At 37.0% G+C, this 21,299-nt stretch overlaps 1 long non-coding RNA gene across 1 annotated transcript; it reads right to left on the bottom strand.

The window, feature by feature from the left end:
- Positions 1 to 246: 246 nt before the first annotated feature.
- LOC146767547 (uncharacterized) lies at positions 247 to 20,293 on the bottom strand. Its single transcript, XR_014954743.1, has 4 exons — positions 18,541 to 20,293; positions 5,380 to 5,776; positions 4,736 to 4,882; positions 247 to 4,226 (listed from the first exon to the last, which is right to left on the bottom strand). It is a non-coding gene; the product is annotated as an uncharacterized LOC146767547 (long non-coding RNA).
- Between the last annotated feature and the right edge of the window lie 1,006 nt (positions 20,294 to 21,299).

Here is a 21,299-nt window from a genome sequence, read left to right as displayed (position 1 = left end):
AAAAAAAAAAAAAACAAACCCACACTCCTCACTTTGTCAGGTGAAACGAGAGCAGAAGCTTCTCTCTAATGAAGTGTGTTAATGTATAGTACTATTAACATGGTAAGTAAATAAGTACTTACATAGTATGTAAGTGTCATCAACAGCAATTCTCATAACTCACTGGCAGCATGACTATATTTTGGAGGGACAATGCAAACACAGAATGGATAAAATGTTAAGGGGTTTAAAGGGCACAATTTAAAAAAAAATAATTAAAATACAATAATAACCAAAAATCCGACAAGCATGTTCAATAGAAAACAAACATGGTATAGCAGAATTTTCCTTAAAAACAATTGTATGAAAAGTGTAAGTGCTCACTTCATTAAAATTATACATAAATATTTATATGATAATTAAGGAAAATCTTGTATTGAGCTGAAATTTAGCAGCTGTGAAAATTAAGAAGATGCTTTTGGGTTTGTTTGCTTTTCAGAGAAGAATCCAGAGAGGGATGGAAGTGGTATTTCCTGAGCTGTGTGCCACAGAAAAGAATCCAGCAGACAAATGCAGAAACCAGATATCAACGTTCTCCCACGGACAAAAGAATGGAAAAAAGAGCAGAACCATATTAGCACCTTTTGTGGCAGTCAGGGGAAGGGCAGGGCACTAGGAGAAATACTCTTTGTGTTGGTTCATTCAGAGCTGAATTTCAGACATAAGACTGGTGAGATTTGATCGCATGGAGCTGTGACATTCAGTATGAGTATAATGATGTGTTTCATAATATTACCAGCATAATGGACAAAATGCAGTAAATGACAAATCAAAATCCATATGCCAAAAAGTATACAACATAGTGGAATACTAAAGAAAACAGTCCTTAATGGGATAGGAAAGTCTAATACTATGAGAAAAAGGGCTGAAGAGAGAACTATACCTGACACATAACCAGGGCATATAAATAATTCCTTGATATAATACCTTTTTACCTTCCTACTTCTAAAGGATTTATTGTGATAGTTCTGAATTTCTTTTATTAAATAACTCTCTTGCATATGTCAAAATTTCAACTCACCATCCCTATTTGGGAAGAATATAAAGTTTTAGAACACTTTAGAATCTTATAACCAAGTCACATGAAACCCAATTTTAGTCTGATCAATGAAGATTATTGTAACAGTGTAATAGAAAGACAATGTAATAGTATCTAGCTGCATTTCATGAACCATTGTGGACTGTGGAAGTTTTTGGGCAGCCCATCCCCACAGTCTAGGTAAAGGTCTCCTGATGACAACTGTGTAATTAAGCAAATTGGAAAGATACATTGTAATTGAATCAATGTCTTGTACTGATACTGAATGACAAAAATAACAATGGAGCAATAAATTGTGAGGGGTTCTGTCCTGCACTTAAATTAAGAGTTTGAGTAAAAACTCTTGGGTATATCTGTAAATAATGAAATAATTTCCATTTTTATTTCAGGAAGAAAATCTGCAGAGAAGGGTCACATATAGCAGTGAGAAAATACAGCAGGAGCAGTATACTTACATTTTCTAATGTTGAGGACACCTTACACAAGACTTACACACTCTATACTGACTTTTTTAAAAGTTGGCAACCCATGCTATAACTTTAGAAAATCCTGTGCAAATCCCTTATATCTCGCTGCTTGGTCATTATTTATGAAAACACATGGGCTTCTCCTTTGTGTGCTGTGCTGTTGTGGGGCACTCTGCTCCTGAGTGGTAATGAAATAAGATATTAAAAGAATATTTATTGTTTACCAAGGTCTCCAAATTGCTTTGTATGAACATTGTGAAAATGCCCAAAATACAGAAATAAGATTTTCATAGACAAAATTTTAGAGATATTTAGAGAAAAAAATTAGAGAAATGTTTTTCATAGAGAAAATAATAGTGATTACATCATTTCATTTTTCTTAGTTTGCATGCTTAATGAAAAGCTTCTGTGAAATTCAGGTAACATTTGATGATATCTTCCAAACTACCCTCATGGTTCAGTTGAGAAAATCATGATTATCTGACCGGAAACACAGGACATGTACAAATGAGCTAAGAACATCGGAAACTGAATCTAATACAGGTGTAGTGTCCGAATTGCAGCAGCAGAGCTGAGCATACAGTGAAGCTGTATTCTGTGCTTTAGGTAGTTGTGCAAGGAGCAAGGAGTTGGATGCCATGATTCTTATGGGTCCCTTCCAACTTGAGATGTTCTAGGGGCCTGGAATCATCAAAAGCTCCCCAAGTCCCCAAACATTAATCAAAGAAAGTTGTTTTGAAGCTTGATGGATATTTTAATTTAGCTTAGTTTTATTGCATATAATAGGTTAGGTCCTCCCAAAAAGAAATGCCTGAGAAATTTCCTCTCGGCAAAGGTGGAGTTGAAAAGGAGTCTCTGGGCCCAGAAGCAGCGAGTGTGGATAGAGGTCTCATGTACAGGTGACAGGGCCATAAGGAACCATTAGCACCCACAGAGTACTCACAACAACTGTATGTCAGACTTACCTTATCAATTACACTATAGAAATTAAACACAAACAAAAACCACAAAGGAGAGGAGGAGCTCAATGTTACCAGTACTGCACAGAGCCACACAAGATCTGTGAAAACCAAACAGATTCAGATGACCACAACCAACCTATTGCTCAGTTGCTTTATATGTCCAAACTGGTTGTACAAACCTTTCATGAACTTTATTTTTTCTGTTACAGAACATCTGCTAACATTATACTGTCTATAGATTTAAAGTTCAAGTGTAATTCTGCTGAAATTCATTGTGTCCTCATGTGATGCAGATGAGAGTATATTAACCCACTCATTTTGGTTACTTGCTTTTGTATGACTGCAAGGGGCATAAGAGTACTGAAGGAGCTATTTTCTTGAGTTGCCTCAAAGTGAGGATTTGTTTTGTAGGTATATTGGATGGAAAATTCCTGGAGGAAAAACCTGTGCAAGAGTCCACCTCTGTTAGATTCTAGCAGGCAGCAATCTACTACTATATTACCTTCAGCAATTTCCTTAGTTCCTGGGAACTGGCTCGTTATTTTACATTTTGGCACAAAATATAGACTGGAATATTTATTTGAGATAATTCTTGCACCAGAATAGTTGGCTAGTCTCTGTACTCCTGGCAAAAGTCTAAACACTGTAGTAATTCCCTGAAGTACTGAAATACACACTTAAGTGTGACTTTAGGAATTAGCTCACATAAGCACATCCCAGTTTACAAGGTCCAATATATCTCTCTGAAATCAGAAATCTGTTATGACATCACCCAGATACTGTGACCCACTTCCTTTTCCTGAACTGAAAATGTCATTAGCTAATCAAGCTTGAACCTTACTTCAAAACTGGAAGATATTTCATGACAGGATTTGAACAGAGAAGTGGAATTGCTCAAAATCTTTTTTCTTAAACTTCATGGCAAGTGAATCTACATATTTCATGACCACTGATTCTAAACAGTATTCACAAAAAAATTTCAGATTTTTTTTTCTAGGTATTTTACAGCCAAAATCTAAAACTGCTTAGGGAATTAATCCTGTCAAATCCAAAGTACAGACTCATTCTCTAGTACAGCATGAATAACAATTTATTGCTGACCTGATCTAGATCCAAGCAAAATCTCATCAGGGCAACTCCAGTTTGTATTTCAACATTACTGGATAGTCTGTTGAGTACTGACAAAAATGAAATCAGAAAGGATCATGCTTTTTAGAAAAATAAATTTAGAGTACAGTAAGCATATGATAGCTGGTAATTCCTTTACTGCTTACACATGACACAAACTATGAAAAGAAATATAAGGAATATGACAAGTGTTGGCAAAACAGGAATTACATTTATAAACCATCAGAGACAGAGGACATTGTTAGTTTCCATTTTTTATTAATATAAATTGGGGTAACCATACAGATCTTCAAAGTAGATGTACACTAGCAGGAAAATTCATCCATTTTCCAGTTTTAGCAGCAAAACAAAATCATAAGTTATTACTTCTTGGATAAGATTTCAAGCTTCTTCTACTGGAAAAAATTATATGCCAGAAATTTCTAGTGTAACTTTTGCCTGTATTGCGGGCCAGAGGTTTTTCCCTTAGACAAAGCCAATGCAGAATAGATCAGTAAAGGGTCAAAGTCAAGACATGGAAGGCACTGAAAGCACCTGATAGTTTCTGCCAGTATCTTTCCCCAGTTACTTTGAAACAAAAGATCCTCAGCCCTGTGAAACAATAATAGGCCACAATATCAGAATACTGTCAGCAAAGAAGACATCAGGAGTTGGGTTACTGCAGACCCTGAAATGGTGCCGAGCCCCATGAAGTAGCCTAAACACATACTTGCCTCTCACATAAACTATGCACAGCTCAACATTGAAATATCTAGCATTTTAATAAGTTGACTAATGTCATAATTGCAGAAAAACCCCAAACATATAGAACACATCAGACATGTACAGCAATTAGCAAAATTTGCAGCTGTTTGAAAAATGCTATCCATGGCAAGGAACCAGGCTCTCCATTACCACAACAAGAGTTGCAATAAAGCTAGTGCATGCTCAAATCAAATCAAGCTAGCACAACCATTGTAAGACCAAATACAGATTTCTGTGGTCTTCAGGTATAATTCCTAGGACATCCTTTCAACTCTTGCTGCATTTTTCTTTTGTGATGAGATTGCCTCAGCTGCTGTTTTAATGGGGTTAATGTTAAGCTTCCTTTCATCACTTACCTATCATTAGGATGGCTGTTATTCTATGGGCTCTGTAAACTCATATGGTTATCTAATGCTAACAAGATCTGCAGTGCTTCAGTTTCTGTATATTGTTTCCTGTCTGGCTTCTGGTTTCCTCATTTTCTGCAGCATTTCTTGAGTTGTCTATAAAAGGAAGGAAAAGGAAATCAAAGTCTGTGTTTATTGTGCTTCCTGGAGATTAATATTCCCCTATGAATAGGTTTGAAAAATATTTCAGCCATGCTTGTCTTGTTTTTTTTTCTGCAAAATATACCCTCAGAGCTACAAGGAAAACTGTCCAAACTTGCTTCTGTGTATTTGTCAAAACATTACTCATTTTATTTTACTGAGTTGCACCAAGGGAGTACCACTTAACATTCTTCAACTGATACTGCCACTACAACAACAGAATTTTTCCTTTTTTTACGTCACAAGATTTTTTGCTGTTGGTTTCCAGTACTACCCAGAAGGACCTGGGCATCAGAAATGTGCAAAAACAAAAAGATACTTCCTCATCTAAAAAGGACATGACAAACCTGAGGTAAGAAAGGAGGTACAGAGAGGTCCCAGAGGTGGCAGGGCCTGCTGTGGAGATTCAGTGTTGGAAACAGTGGCTCGACTTTTAGAGAAGGAAAACTCACCACACATTTTGATATTCTCTTCTCTGCCAAGGTCAGCAAGGCTTTCCACTGAGAGAACACTTTCATATAAGGCTTTCATCCTCCAAAAAAGTAAAAAAAAAAACCTGTAGATATTTTATAACAAATTCTCTGCCTATTAGAAAGAAGTTTCTCATTTTGCTCTAAAACTAGATTTTACTTCCTGTTTCCTTTGGGTCCAGTTTTTATTGTTTCAGTGCAGCAGTTTCAGTGCCAATGTCAACACAAAGACAGGAGCATTTCCAGGTTATGACAGGTCTGACAGTCATGTTTCAAGTGCTTCTAGTTCGAAGCTAAACCAGTGGGCCAGCTCAGATGTTTTTGCAATGAAAATATTGATTGAAGAAAGAAAACAGACATCTTGGACATTAACAGGAGCCTGGAAAGCAAACACCTCACGTGAGAAATATCTCAGAAAATGACACCATTGCAGAACATGGCAATTCATGATATCTCAGAGGAGGAAGAACTGACATCAACTATGTATAAGGTTAAATAATTCCAAATTTGGTAGCCATCTAAAACTATGCAATGAAGCTGAAGATTGGGTGGAATATTAAAAGAGAAAGGAAAATGGGAGAGTCTTAAGTATAAATTAGGACAGCCAGAAAAGCTATTGCAACACATTAGCCTGGATGCACAGCTGTAGAAGTAGCAATCAGTATTCCAATACAGATTCAATCAAGCTTTCTTTTCACTGAAAATGTGATACAATAAATTTCTTTTACAATAAGTTTCTGAAAAAAAATATAGGAATGCATAAAATCAAATTCTGATTGCTAGGCTTTTTGCTAATTCTTTATATTTTCATAGAATTTTCAAAGGAGAGCAGCAGAATTTAATTCCCACTGAATTTCAGTAAACAATTATTTTGTATAGTCTCTTTGGAAAAAAAAACTCTTAGAGAAGAGAAAGCTCAGTATTTTCGTCCTTTTTTTTTTTGTATTTTATGGAGATTGATTAGACTACACATAGAAGTGCAATCATTGTTCTCTACAGGACAGAGCTTCCCTCCATCACCAGTCCCTCAAATGGACTGAGTTAAATATCAATTTTAGGTACTTTGCTCTGCCTCCTACACCTCAGTACAGTAACAGCTGTACCATGTAACATTCATCCTTGCAAGCAAAGCTGTCTTAGTTTTTCCATCTTACAAATGGAAGATTTGGTCACAGAGGGATTAAGGTATATTTTATATATCTTCAGCACAGGCTGAGATATCTGGCCACTGGCACTTCATTCTCCAAGTATCTAAAAGTTATCCAAGGCCACACAAGTAATCTGTAAGGGCAGAAAGGAACTGAACTTGAATTCCTGAAGTCCAGACTAGAATCCTTATCTTTCATCCGTCTTCCCCCTTAAGACAATACCTTTGGCTCAGAATTTTATATGAAGAATTGTAAAGCAGAGTAGCTCCAAATCCTCCATCTCACAAAAGGGAATTTCTCTACAGGACTACATTAGACTGTAGGTCTAATGTCACTGGAAAATACTGAGAGAGAGATTTCTTCTCCCCTAACTTCATTTTATAGAAACAGTCCATACTATAGATTGGCCAGCAGAAAATTATTTTTAGCAAGAATTTTTTTTAATCTTACAAATTATTGTTTCCACCTTAAAACACAGTAAGTCAAAATTAAATACTATTTTGTGGTCAAGCCAAATATTTTACCTCTTTATAAAATTCTAGTAGTTGAGACTATCATGGTTGTTGATAACAAAGCCAAAGAACAAGAAGTAATTCCAAGGCTGAACAGAGTTATAAACAAAAATATAAGTGAGGGTGCTTTACAGTAAACTGACAAATGTACTTTTCAACAGCATTTGCACTGAAAAAAAGAAAAACTCAGTTTGAGTAGGCTTCTAATATTTAATCAGCCTGCTACTTGCTTAGCAGACCCCTTCACTGAATACTAGTATGATGTCATTTATAGCACTGATGCCACAAATTTACCCTTACTTTGATTTGAAGATAACAGGTTTTACAGTTTCTGAAAAGGGATTTAAAATCCTGCAGATTATTGAGCGCCATCTACTGTTTCCTTACTTCTTTGTACACCAACTGCTTTGGAGCTGCCCAGTCAAATTAAAATTCTATTCATCAACTAAAGCAGAAATTCAGACTTTGGGATTTATTTTAAAATTGCATTGTCTTTTACCCAAAATACAGTGCTCTTTTTTCAACAATAGAATAAATTTTACAAGCATTAGAAAACAAAGACATTCATTAAAAATAAAAATAGTTAAAGGTTAGCATCTGTCTTTTCTTTAGCTCAAATATTTTGGTACTGAGATAATATAGATCCTTAATTCTTTTCACATCACTAAATAAATGGAAATATCTGGTACTTGGGAAAAAAAATAAAAAATAAAAAGGAGAAAAAACAGAAAAATAACCCACTAGATATTAAGCAAACAATGATTTTATTATCATGATTATGAATATCTAGGGATTCTTCTTTTTTAAGAAACAACAGCTTAAGTAACTACTCAGATTGCAATATCATATATAGTTCAGATAGGCTTCTACCTTACTGAGTAATTTATAAGTAATTTTTCTTCAAGTTGTAGCAAATTTTCATGAAGAAAGAGATCAAACAAATGTCAATACTAATGACCTATATGGATCAATTTTTCATGCTCTTTTGCACTAGTAGTTTTTGTTTTCGCTTTCACACTTGCAATCATAGAGCCACTGTCTCTACTCACAAAGTGAGGAGGAACACAAGAGTTAAAAAACCCCAAACCAAGACAAAAGACATTTCACTAGGCTTACTGGATATTCAAGCTGTCCTTTGCTCATTTTCCTACATATTCTAGCACTTCAATATCATTTGGATGATCTACCAGAAAACAAACAATCTGCTGTTGTCATCATTCATGGTTTTGCACTCTTGAGTTTACTCAAGAGTGGGATTTTTTTTTGTGTGTGTGTGTGTGTTCTAGTAAAATCACATGCTTCCACTGCTTTTCATCTCCCAATTCAGGTTTGGATTCAGCTCTTGTACCAAAGTTGAGACATTTACTCACAGCTAATATTTTAACCTCTGAAGTTTATAAAGAGAGGTGGGGTGCTTCTAAAAGACACTCTGTATCCTACTAAGAAAAGTGTTAAATATACACCAACTTTTGTGCACGCATGTTTTAAATTGAGTAAATTCATAAACACTATAGACAAATACCTTTGAGCATATTTAAGTGCATAGATGAGGCAATTCTCCTTGAACAAGCTGACAACAAGAAGGCACGTTGTTTTAAATCCTAGTGCTCTATCACTTAGAGCCAAAAGGATGAAGAGCAACAATAGATGTAGCAAAACATCAAGATCCCATGTCCAGCTGCAAAGATGAGAATGGGTCTTGGAAATGGTGAAATTCATCATCAGAGCAGTTCTCTTAGGCTCCTGTGGAGAACTCCTCCACACACAGTCAGCCTCTGCCAGTTCCAGACTTCAGCTATTCTGAGACAGCTTGGTGTTTAAATGGCACCATATTGCAAAATGTGGACAGCCTCAGATAAATACAGTGATGCCAAGAGAACTTGGGAGGAGACTGAAAGACATTAAAATCAGGAAACTGGTGTCTGATCTCTCAGTTCTTTGCACAGGAAGACTCCAGCAGCTTTGGTGGGGAGGGTCTTCCTACACCAGTACAATGGAGGACAGTGTGGGTGTGGTGGGCACTGCAAAGGCAATACAGGAGGGCTAGGGTGGCAAAGATGAGAGCCAGTTTTTGGCAGCTCCAAGTCACACATACAGACTCATCCTAGTCTGTGCAGGTTTACCAGCACTGCTTAACACTGGGGTTACAGTGCTGGTTTGTCTCCCTCAGGTCCATTCACTACACATGACAGCCACTCCCCTTGGCAGTCTCACAGCACCCCACTCTCAAGAAACTTTAGATGGGAACTACAGAGATTAACCAGATTGTCATTTTCTGAGCAGGGAAACAGAGTTTGTGTTACTTTGTAATTACTAACAATTTAAAAGCATAGCACAATTGCCAATGTTCAATCTAAGCTTTCAACTCCGAATTTGGATTTTAAACTGGATAACTTTTCAATGGCTACTTTGCATGAGTACAAGTTTTACGTATTAAATAGAATGCACACTGCAGTGTTATATCCCCGAGCCTTAAATGTTCATGAGTCAGACCTCCCATGAGAAATGACTAATCTAGAAACCAGTGCTTTTTTTCTTTTATATATATAATTAATTTGGTGTTTTAATCTACCTTTTGAATTAGCAGGAGATCATTCAGGACACAAAATTTTTCTACCTTTGACTTCTACACTGGGCAGAAAATTCTCACAGGGGTTCTGCACTGGCTGAGATCCCAGACAGCTAGGACCCAAGAGGTTCCAAAGACTCAGTGAGGGTCATTTGAACATCTATGCTGACCTCCTGATCTTTCAGGTTTGCCTGGCCAGATGGCTTGGATGTGGACAGGCAGGAGGGGTCCTCAACAGCTTGGAGCCATTTTAATTCCATGGCATCATGAGACACAGTGGAGCATGGCTGGCAGTAACTCTTCAGGCTGGGGTGCAGGAGGAAAGGCACTACAGCTCCTGAGCTCTACATGGCCTTGGCAGCTGCCAAGGGAAGAATGAGCCACAGTGCAACCTGAAGAACCATTTCAAATTCCAGAATCTCAGTGGAGGTAATCTGAAAACCAAACTACTGATTTCCTGCAGAAGCCTGTCCTATAAGGACCATCCATATATCTGGGTGGAGAATAAAAATTATTCCAATACTGCTCGGCAACCCTCACTCTTCAAGTTTATGTCGAATAGCTCTTGCATACAATGGACATTAATGCCTCTAAAAATACCAGCACAGCCAAACAGATAATGACAAATACATAATTTTAATTTGTGGATAAGCTTAGTTTAGAACAAAAATGCTTTTTCCTAATTAAATTCTGAAAACACAGTGTAAGAGGAATCTAAAGCAGTACTTTATACTGATACAGAATCCAAAGGCTTCACTAGGGACCACCACTTTTAGTTGAAGATTCAATCCTAGAGATAGTCCAAACAATAGAGGGAATATTCTACTCATGTTCATAAAGTCTACTCATATACTCAAATACAGACACCTCAGAAAATCATGTAAAAAAACACCCCCACTTTCTCCTGAAAACTTCACCTGACAGACACAGGGAAGGGGATTAAGGAGGAAGTGGTCTATAAATCTGCCACAGGTGTCCCATTGTTTCACTAACTGCAGAGTTAAAGCCTTATTATGATAAAGTACAGTCAGAGAGAGTGTTCACACTAATGGCAGTACAAGTTTTAGGAGACAATCATAGTTTAGATTTTTTTAAGGAAACAGTTTATCCAAAATGGTAAATCTATCTTGCAGCAATGCTTGGCTTTGTCATCAGTCAACTTTAATAATGGAAGAAATTGAAACTAAAACATCAGTCTTGAAAGGTACTCAATCTAAAAGCTCTGCTCTGAACTTTCTTAGATTTATTATCTTAGTCCAAGATGAAGCCAAATGCACTACAATATATTTTATTCTGAATTGTATTTTCAATTCTAAGTAAATTTTTCAATTTAAGCATCTTCCCCTTCCTTTCTCCTATATCCTGCCTGAAAGCTTATGGAAATAAAACATTTGAAAGATCAGGGGTCATCTTCTTCCATGTCTTCTATGTGAAGTGTACATACCCATACAATTTCAACAGTAGGCCTGTTATTTAAATAAACCTCTCTTCAGAAGTTGAAGATAAATGGATGTGAAAGTAAATAATGTTTACTGACAGAAACCTGAACAATGGACTAAGGAAATAACCTTGAAAGCATAAACAGCCATAGAAAAAGTTTGATATGGTGAGCTTTTTCCTGGTGACAAGCTTTTATTCCAGTTAGGTTCCTCATATTTTCTGCAATTTCTATTATGGCTTTTTCCCCTACTTCATGTTCTGTTTCATACTCTTCGATTTCCATCCTTTCCACTGTAACAAAAAATCTTTGACATTACTGTATTATTTTCCTGCTAATATATTAATCCATGGTGCCTTTATTTGCATAAATTTAATGCAATCCAAGAATGACAATGAAGCAACAGGAGACTGCAGACATTTCTTTAAAATTAATTGGCATACAGAGAATCTCCCTAGTATGAAACCAAATTCCTGGCTAGGAAAAAAACAATTTACTTTTTTTCTATCATAATTCTTTCCCCATACAAGGCAACATTTCTTCCATATAGATTTTAATTCCAGTACATTTATGGTAGAGTCATCAAACTTCTACATGGCAGGAACTGACAAAGTATTAAGGAGGCATTTGTAAAATGCTGTAACTACAGTGCAGAATGTTTCCAGAATAAATTGTCTTAATTGCTATTCAGTTTTAGCTGTTTTAACTGCAGCTTTTGAAAAGACAATAAATATTCTTAGGAGTATTGTTCCATGTGCTGACACAGAGGAATACCCAAAGTATTGAAGTATGTCCCAGTATCTGAGCTGCATGTGGAAACAACCTCCATTAATATTCTATAGTAGGGTTTACTGTTGTTTAAACATGTCCCTTAGAAATTAGTTGGTTAAAGATATAATGACCACTACAAAATGCCTAAAAATATTGTGATTTTATACATAATGCTTATACAAAGGCACACAAAATATAATATAGTCAAGATATCATTAGCTGTGAATAATTCCTGTGCATTTTCCCAGAAGTTAGGCCTAGTCGTTAAACACATTAAATAACTTATACAAACTCTGCAATGCAATCCACAGTGTGCCAGCCTGGCACATTCCTGCCCAGCGCCCATCCCACTGCATCAGCAGGAGCTGGGCAGCCTGGAGGCTGTGACCCAGCCCTCGGACGAGCCCATGGCCACAGCACCCGGGTTCAGCAGGGCTGGGTGGGACTGGAGACCTTCTTGTGGCATTACTGGGGCAAGGACTGTCAGATTCAGGGGACTGAAATGGCATCCTGGGCCATGGGCAGACTATGGAAAATCCTGTCCAGGGATTGCAGAGAATTGTTAACACCAGGCACACACTCAAACATATCTACAAAAGAAGGACAGTTTTTGAAATGTAGGATAACAGGTGAAACCATGAACCATATCAGTAGTTTGAAACATGCTAAACTAAAGCTTTCTAAATAACACCTTACTTTCCCTCTCAGCCACAGGACACCTCTGGAGAGCCATACCTCCCCTCAGCAGGATCACACAAGAGTAGCAAGCCACACATGACTGATTAAACTCCAGGTGCCATTGCTGAGCAACTGACACAAAAATGGCTTTTCACAGGTTAGTTGTTGAAAAGTTATAAATCTATTTGCCTTTATAATGAAACAATACACAGCAATGAGGAAACACATACTCCTTGACTGGATGATACCAACTGCTCCTTATTTCAAATCTGTGTGTCTGGCAGTAAATATTAAGGGGTGTAAAACCTGGTTCCTTCGTTTATTTGCAACTCCTATTTTATGTTTTGTTTAAAAATGGCAGTATAGGACAGCAAGGAAGAAGTTACTCTGATCACTTCATCATAAGTCAGGCAGACCCTTGAGAGGGGTCTAACCCTAATGAATGTGCTAAAGGTGAGAGAGACCTCTCTGTTGGCAAACAGAAGAAAGGTTGATGGCAAAATTGGTTCCTCTGAGGAAAACCAGGGAATCTGCTTGTAAAGAGAAAATCCAGAGTCAAGAGAAAACAGAAAGAAGGAAATTTTCCCAAGATCAGAGACAGGGCTCTGTGTAGTTTGCTGCAACCATGAACATCAGAGTAAGTTCCTCACCCATGAATTGAGACATGAGGGGAAAAAAATACTCTACAAGGAGCAAGCAGAGCAGATCCGTTTCCAAAACCTTCATTAAAAACTTTTTCAATCTTTCTTTCATGTAAGATATTTCACCCTTGAAGTTCAGATACCCGTATTTGATACATTTCAATATACTTACTTTAAAACTGGAACAGAGTTCTGGCTAGAGCCAAGGTCCTACATCAGGTACTGGACAAGTGAATATTCACCAAGCAAGACAAATATAAGCTGTCTATTAACAGATGATATTTGTTCAGTATATACACAGCTAGGGAATTCTGAACAGAATCTCACCAGTCTGTGTTTTGAGGGTGCTGGTCACAGCAGAGGCCACAAAGAATCAATTCCTTTAAGTCCAAAGCATTAAGAAGCTCAAAGCAATCCTTGAACTTCTGTTCTTGTCATCTTCTATAGTTTTGGCTGTTCTTTATACAAATCTGTCATCACACCCACTTGGCACTTGTGCTCTAGGTACAGCTTCCATATACTAAGGTCTTTATGGACTTGCACCTCTGAACAAAGATGTGTGCCTTAATTTCTATATTTCATATTTGTGTATGTTACTGAAGACTTTAAAATGCAACAGTAACCCTTAATGAACAAAATGGGTAAATCAAATAATATATATACATAGTTTTTTAAAACGTGACACATGCTACTTAAATTTTTTATGGCTTTGCTAGCAGGTGCAAATGATGACTTCAGATTCCAGTTCCTTATGGTATAGGAGTCATTGCTCTGTTACCAAGCTTGTTCTTGGAGGTAAAATTATGCATCTACATAACAATTAGCAAACTGAATATTTATTAGACTTTACTGGATTTTAACCTAAATAGCAATTACAAGCTTAAAAATATGATCAAAGGTGGAGATTAAATTCAAAATAAGTAATGAGATTCCTTGATTAAATCAGATCCTTAACACTTCCACAAGCTATAAATTATGTAACTACTACATTTTTTATGTGGATAGAACAATCTTTATTCAGAGCTAGTTTAATGTATAATACTGATTCACCAAAACATAAATCCTCTGAAAACAAATATTGTCTGATCTATTAATTAGTATCAATTAAATTATTTAAATAATTATTTGTTATGCAATAGGATTAAGAGTTGACCATTTTTAAGGATTTTAATAGTTTTTACTGCTTATCTATAATTTCTCTTCACATAGCACCTGTAGAACAAGATTTCACTAAAATAATTAAAACAGATTGAAATATGATACCAGATCTGTATGATATTGTTAGGTTCTTCTCCAGCAAGTTGCCTTGAATAGAACAAAGTAGAAAAAATATAAACCAGCTTACTGAAGCATTCCTCTGCAAGGGGCTTCAGCCAGGTTTAATTTCTTTTTCCAGCCATGTTTCTTCTCATCTAAAAGCTGAAAATGTGCCCAGTTCTGCAGCTGCAGTCACAATGGTAAATACTTTTGTATAGAACTCATTCTGCTCAGTCTGAAGGCTATGCACAGCATATATATAATCTAACTCTCTTTTGTGGGTGGCTATATGTTGAGATTAAACTCAACAAAGGTAGTCACAGAGGCTCAAGCTTAATTAGCTTAATAAAAAAAATGCTTGTCTTTTGCTTTGCATGTTTGGTGTTTCCCATTAAACTATCAGCTGTTCCTGTCCACTCTCAGACATTTGTGTCTGTTACCCAGACTATGGCAGGCTGAGATGCTTAAGCAATCTAGTAATAATCTTCAAGGCTACTTACAGACACCATAGGATAAATGACAAGAGGCATCTAACTCTCCTAACCTCTTATCTATAGACCCATCAGCTGTTGGACTGCCTGAAAAATGGGAATTCAAATGGCCCCTGTGGGACATCATGACTTCTCTGACTCCTGGCTGCCATGTAGCAGCTACAGGAACCAGAGGAAACTTGAAGTGTACCTTCATTACACAGTCTGAGATGAAAGGGGTATTACACTGTTCTTTTATCTAACACCAGGACTATTTAATAGATGTATTATATTGCATTGGCAAAAGACTAGACTTTCATAGGTTTTATCTGCCAAACCACAGACTTTAATCCATATGGCTTATTCTAGCCACAGAGAAGAGAAACACTATGCAGAACCAGCATGGATACAGCCAAAGCATGGATGAGAAATTTGCCAGACACACAGAAATCACAGCATCACAAAAATCAGAAAATACACACTCCAGAGCAGAAAGCGTAAATGGAGAGTGATAGAACTTTCAAATATTTTGTTAGGTCTGCACAAGAAACAACTCAAATTTTGCCACATATTTTAACAGAGTTTTTTATGCCTTAGGCATGTCAGTTACATGCCACCCTCTCTGTAGCTGGTTTAGCAGAGATCTGTAGAAAACTGAATGTTGATTATAGAAAGCTCCCAGAATAATGAAAACTTCTTCAAAGACCTTATTCCATCTTTAGCCAAAGCATGGCTCATGCTGTTTCCAGCATTCCTATCCTGTCCCCATGAATTATTTCAGAGATTTAAAACCTTGGATTTTACCACGTACCTTATGAAATTCATTGAACTTTCATAATAAATATTTCATTTCAAATGAGAAAATTCAAGTGCTTTGAAAGCATTCCCCTATCTTCTCCAGCCTCTCATTTGGACAAGATGCCAAGTATGAGGAGTAAAGGAAAAGAACTTAAGATTAAACTGCAGAAGATCAGCTGATCTTTTAAGGTTAGTCATTAAAAAAAAAAAAAGAACACCTCAATTTCTGTTTCAATTTCCCATTCAAACAACAACAACAACAAAATCATTACAATTAATTTTTCTATCTTTCCTCAAATATTTGAGTCAATTTATCTTATCTGCCCTTCAAGAGCCTTCATAGGAAAAAAAGCAGGGGGGGGAATCCTGCTGGGTTTTTTTTTTTCTAAGAACTACACAAGCATAGGATTCAGTGTCTTCAACTTAAACAAGTATTAATTTTCCTTACTGATAATACACAAAGATGGGTTGCAACCCACTACTTAGATTATCAGTTCTCTGAGCAGCAGCAGTAGCCTCTGTAGGATTCCTCAGCCCCCTGGATGCATGGCTTTAAGCCCACTTTCAAAAAACCAAGGTGTCAACATAAGCCAAACTTTCAGGATATTGAAATTCATCCAGCATTAAACACTGTCCTCAAGTGCAAAAAGGCATTCTTCCTTAAAACAGCAAAACAAAAATAAACAAAAATAATTTTTAAATCCCCATCAAATCAAAGAACCCCACACAACAAACACCACCCAAACTCCTTTCTGATTTTAAGTATCACAACAGTCCCTCAAAATGAATCTTTCTCAAGATAAAATTTGCCCTGCTTCTGTAGTCTGCTTTATCCTAAGAGATTACAGAGAGTCTTCTTCAATGAAAGCTCAGCAAATTCAGCAGTCCAAATGGGATATACTTTCCAATTAAGGATTAGCATACTTAACATGAGGTTGTCAATTCCAATTGGCACAACTCAGACTGAAATGTCAACCCACTTGCCATCTGCTTTACACAGATCTAGTCTGGAAAGCAGCAATGAAACAGCCAAGAGGCTGCTACCATAGAAACTGTACCACAGACAGTAAACGTTACCTAGAGATCTCAAATTTTTACAAAGTATTGTACCAGTGACTTGGTATTTTAGGTGTGCTCCTTTAGACAGACAAGTTTAAAGAAGACTTAATCTAAAATGCAGTATGTCAAGGCAGCTAAGATTTAGAAGATAGAGGCCTGAAATTAAAGCTTTCTAACTAATAGTCCAGAGGCAAAAAATTCTTATATTATTCATTTATTTTACAAAAATTAAACAGGCCAAGAGATCATGTTGAACTATTTTAAAGGGCAAAGTCAACCCTTAGTAAGTCCTATTTTATATTACTCCCATTTAAATAGAGAACAAGGATAATTCATAATATTCTTGTCAGTAACAGATATTTTGTGATACACTGCATAGTTCCTAATCATAGAATCATTAAGCGTGGCAAACACCCCTAACATCATTGGGTCCAACTGTTAACCCAACAATGCCCTGTCCATCACTAACTCATATCCTGAAGCACCACATCCACACACCAAATACACTAACCTGGGCCAAAACCTGTCATTAACTCATTTTGCTCAAATCCACATCATCCACAACACAATATCCAGCACCCAGGATGACCAGTGCTTTGAAAAGATGTTAAAAATTAAGGGATACAAAAGAAATTAAGATTCGGATGTAAGCTTTAGTATATTTTAGATACTGGGGAATAAAGAAGAAAGCAAAGCAGTTGGATGACTTTTAGATAAGTAGACCAACTTCAACCAAGAGCTCTGTAGTGCAGTACTCAAGTACAAGACATGCACAGCTAGTCCTAAGGGCCTAGGTGGCTTTCCAACAGAGACAAAGAATTGTTGCAGCTAAAAAAAAAATGTAGTCAATTTTGGCTTTTTGAGAGAGAATACCATTCATTGCTAGCACAAGTGTTATATTCTGAGATGACAAAATGTGAAGCTAGGGGAATCAAAGCAAAGAAATGCACACAAACAGGAGTTTTCAGCCTCAAGTAAGAGTCTTCCAGTTCTCTTCTGACCCATTTACCAGGAAAACTCAGTTACTAGAACTCCTATCCAGTCTCCTTTAACAATGTAGCACATGGCCACATGCTTTTCCTTTTCTTCTATGAGTTTTTCCTTCCATCTGTATTGAAGGATCACAGCAACTTTTCAACCATACAGCTCTAAAAATCTAATGCAATTAACCTTGCTGACACAAATTCTGTCAAGTTGTCCCATGATGAAGGATTTAATGCAAAGCAGGCACTCCTTACTCCCTGGTATACTATGTCCTTTCTGGTAATACAGTCCTTCTATCTTGTTTACTTGATATTATCAAAATTCTGACAATAATATTTTAAATTTAGATTTAAAATTTGATCTGCCTACAACTTGACAGTTTTAATCCTTGATGACTTGAATTCTTGACTTATTAATGCTATATTTCATGGTTTAGTGTGGCTAGTATATGGAGCAAATCAAAAGTTGTCTTTTTTGGATTGTTATATACAAGGGGGAAAAAAAGTACATCAGATATATGGGAAACAAAAATAATGTTAATCTTTAAATATTAGGTACTTCAACATGACGGTGAGAGTATTCCCAAACAATTTATGATTATGTTAGTAAACCAGAATACCTTATTTTGTCACTAAAATCTCCATTTTTCTTTTGAGAGCAAAATCTTAACAAGCTAACCAAGTAACTTTGTGGATTGAAGGCTTTACTAGGATTTAGACAGAGAATAGATCAACAGTCGCAGCAGACAGATATGACAGAGAGAAACCATAGGCATAATTACAACAGAATCATTCTTTTCTTTGGAAGAAATTCCATACCTTAGGTAAATTCTTTACTGTTGGTGGGCAGTGTTCAGGTATCATAGCACACATCACAGTTGAGATAGCCACAATACACAGAGAATCAATGTACAATTTCAGAAAGCTTCAACCCATACAGAGTAGCATCATACTACTTCAGAAGGCTTCAAGTACCTGTCCCTCTTGTTCTTTAGCCCAACCTTTTATACTCCTCATGGTCACGCATTCCACCTGTGTGGCTTCTATTCCCTTTGGTGCACCTGGGCCCTCCGTGTGTCATTACCTTCAGTGCTGCTCACCTGCTTCTCACAGCTGTGCCCACGGGGGATGAGCTCAGCACAGCCCCACTCCCAGTTCCACAGGCTTGTACCTACAGCGAGGCACTCGAAATCCCTGGAAGTATTCAAGGCCAGGTTGGATGGAGCTCTGGGCAACGTGTTCTGGTGAAAGATGTCCCAGCCCACAGCAGGGAAGTTGGAAACGAAATAACCTGTAAGGTCTCTTCCAACCCAAACCACTCCAGGATTCTAGGAAATAAAATTCATAGCTAACACCAGATAGAACAAATAGAAATTGATTGCACGTTTTTCCTTAATAGGAGATTATTTTGGTAACTAACAAACAAAATTAACACCTACTTTGTTGGATTCTACCAAACTGCACCGGATTCCACTGAAGTCAGTTGAAATGCATCACAAAGACCTCGGCCGTGTATTATTACAGTCAGTTGAAGTTACATTTTCAAGCAGGTACAAAACCAGTCAGCAGGAGATCACAGAATGAATTACAGATTAAAGTTGTCAGCAAAGACCAAAGAAGATAATCCAGTCCCTCAGCACTAGAAATCTGACACTGAAGGCCTGAACTTTGTAAAATAAATTACAATGTTCTAAAAACCTAAAGTGCCTGTTTGTCTTAGCCAAAACACGCAATAAACTAGCATTTACAAATATCCTCAGGAAATTCTAAATAATGTGCCCCAGTGGCATTGCCAGTCAGAATTCTCAAATTATAAAGCTAGATGGGTGTTTAAACTCCAAATTCAAAAACTTGATTGATATTTTAAATTCAGGATGGCAACATAAAAGTCACACCCAGAGGAAAATTCAGTTTATCTGGAGTTCTTCAGTCATCCCAGGTCCAATGGGATTTTTTAAGTCCAATTCTTTGAATATTTCAGTTTTCGTGCAAGATATTTTTATCAGTATTTTTGACACAAAGCCGGACCTAACCGGCAGGTGAGGAAAGGAGCCTTTTGCAGTTGTTGTTCGCCCTTCGGCCACACGATAGCGGCGTTTTCCAACTATTCCTGGAACCTCTGCGAGGCCCGGGCGATCGCCGTTCGAGCGCTCCTGCGAGGGAACGGGTATGGGAGTGATGCTATTCCTACAACCTCCCCCTCCTTCTAACTCCTTAAATATGCTTTGGTATCTATCATAGCACCTTATCCACAGTTCATTGTAGCAGGGAAGTAGCTAAAAAGGAAAGCCTTTACTTAAATACCTGGAAAGTAACGTCAGAGAAACATGCTCACCCTGAAATATTTTGTCCTCTCCCTTGTTCTTACTGCTCTTTTTCAGTCTTATGTTCATGATTTCTCTGAAATGCTCGGTCACAGAACATGGTTTAACAAAAGTCATAGAAATAAAAATACAAGAAAGATTTTACTGTAACCAAGAGATCAAAGTTATCAGAAAAAAGCCCTGTGGATTTCCAGTACAGACTCAGGAATATAGAAAGGTGATCGCGCTCTTTCCCTGTCCCTTCAGTCTCTGTCTCTTTTCTTTTTTTTTTTTGTTTTTGTTTTGGTTTTTTTTTGTTTTGTTTTGGTTTGGTTTGGTTTGGTTTTTTTTTGGTTGGGTTTTTTTTTTTTGTTATTTTTGTTGTTAGCTGGGTTTTTGGGTCAGGAGTTTTTCAAAGTATTCATGTAAAGAGAAGTTAAAGATTTTCTTAGGGCAAGGGGGAAAAAAGAGCTTAATAGGAGATACTTTTCAAAAGCATCTGTAATACTGTATGTGCCCATTGTATATTTATTCTGCTCAGTTCTTAGGGAACTAAAGATGCAACCCCTTCCCACACCACAGCTGAGCATTGTAAAGGCTGGCTGCCACAGTAGCAGGGGTAGTTATACTGTTTAATTTGAAGCACAGATTCTCAAATATCAAATTCATATTTAATATAGACAGGTGGATCCAATGAGAAAAATCACTGCATCTGCTTTAGCGTCCCATTCCAGACAACTTTAGAGTAAGTATCTCTTATTCTTCTTTCCTTTAGTATTAAAAAAAAATAAAAAATCCAAAACCAGAGAGAGTTATCTCATATAGAGCATAAGCAGCATAAACTCTTTGCTTCTCTTAGATCAAGACTGAAAAGATTCAGTAACTGTGTATGCATTTCTGGAGAAATTCTCATCACTCTAGAGACTTTATTTTCAGGGGCAAGTTGTACTCAGATGCCACACAAAATGTCCATACAGAGATATGTGTCCACTGTGGAACCAAAAGCTGCAAAGCCCCTTCAATGTTCTTCCTCATTTTTTCCTTTAGAAACTGTTCCCTTTGCATAAGTGATTAAATATTTTCCATACCAACTCTGCAACTAGGTGTCTTAACCCACAGGTTAAAGTGTTATTCACATCTCACACTGTCTCTTTTAAGAAACATGAAAACATTTTGTGCAAAATGACAAAGTACCACAAAGGAGAGGCTTGAGGAATCACACTGCTGATGTACTGCAACCCAGCAACTACAACACTTACATGAGAAAGCACATTC

This window comes from Lonchura striata, chromosome 4 (genome assembly GCF_050655825.1).
Source record: "Lonchura striata isolate lonStrDom1 chromosome 4, ASM5065582v1, whole genome shotgun sequence".
NCBI classification, from domain to species: Eukaryota; Metazoa; Chordata; class Aves; order Passeriformes; family Estrildidae; genus Lonchura; species Lonchura striata.
Note: the sequence above shows the minus strand (reverse complement) of the source record. Positions and strands in the feature narration are given on the sequence as shown.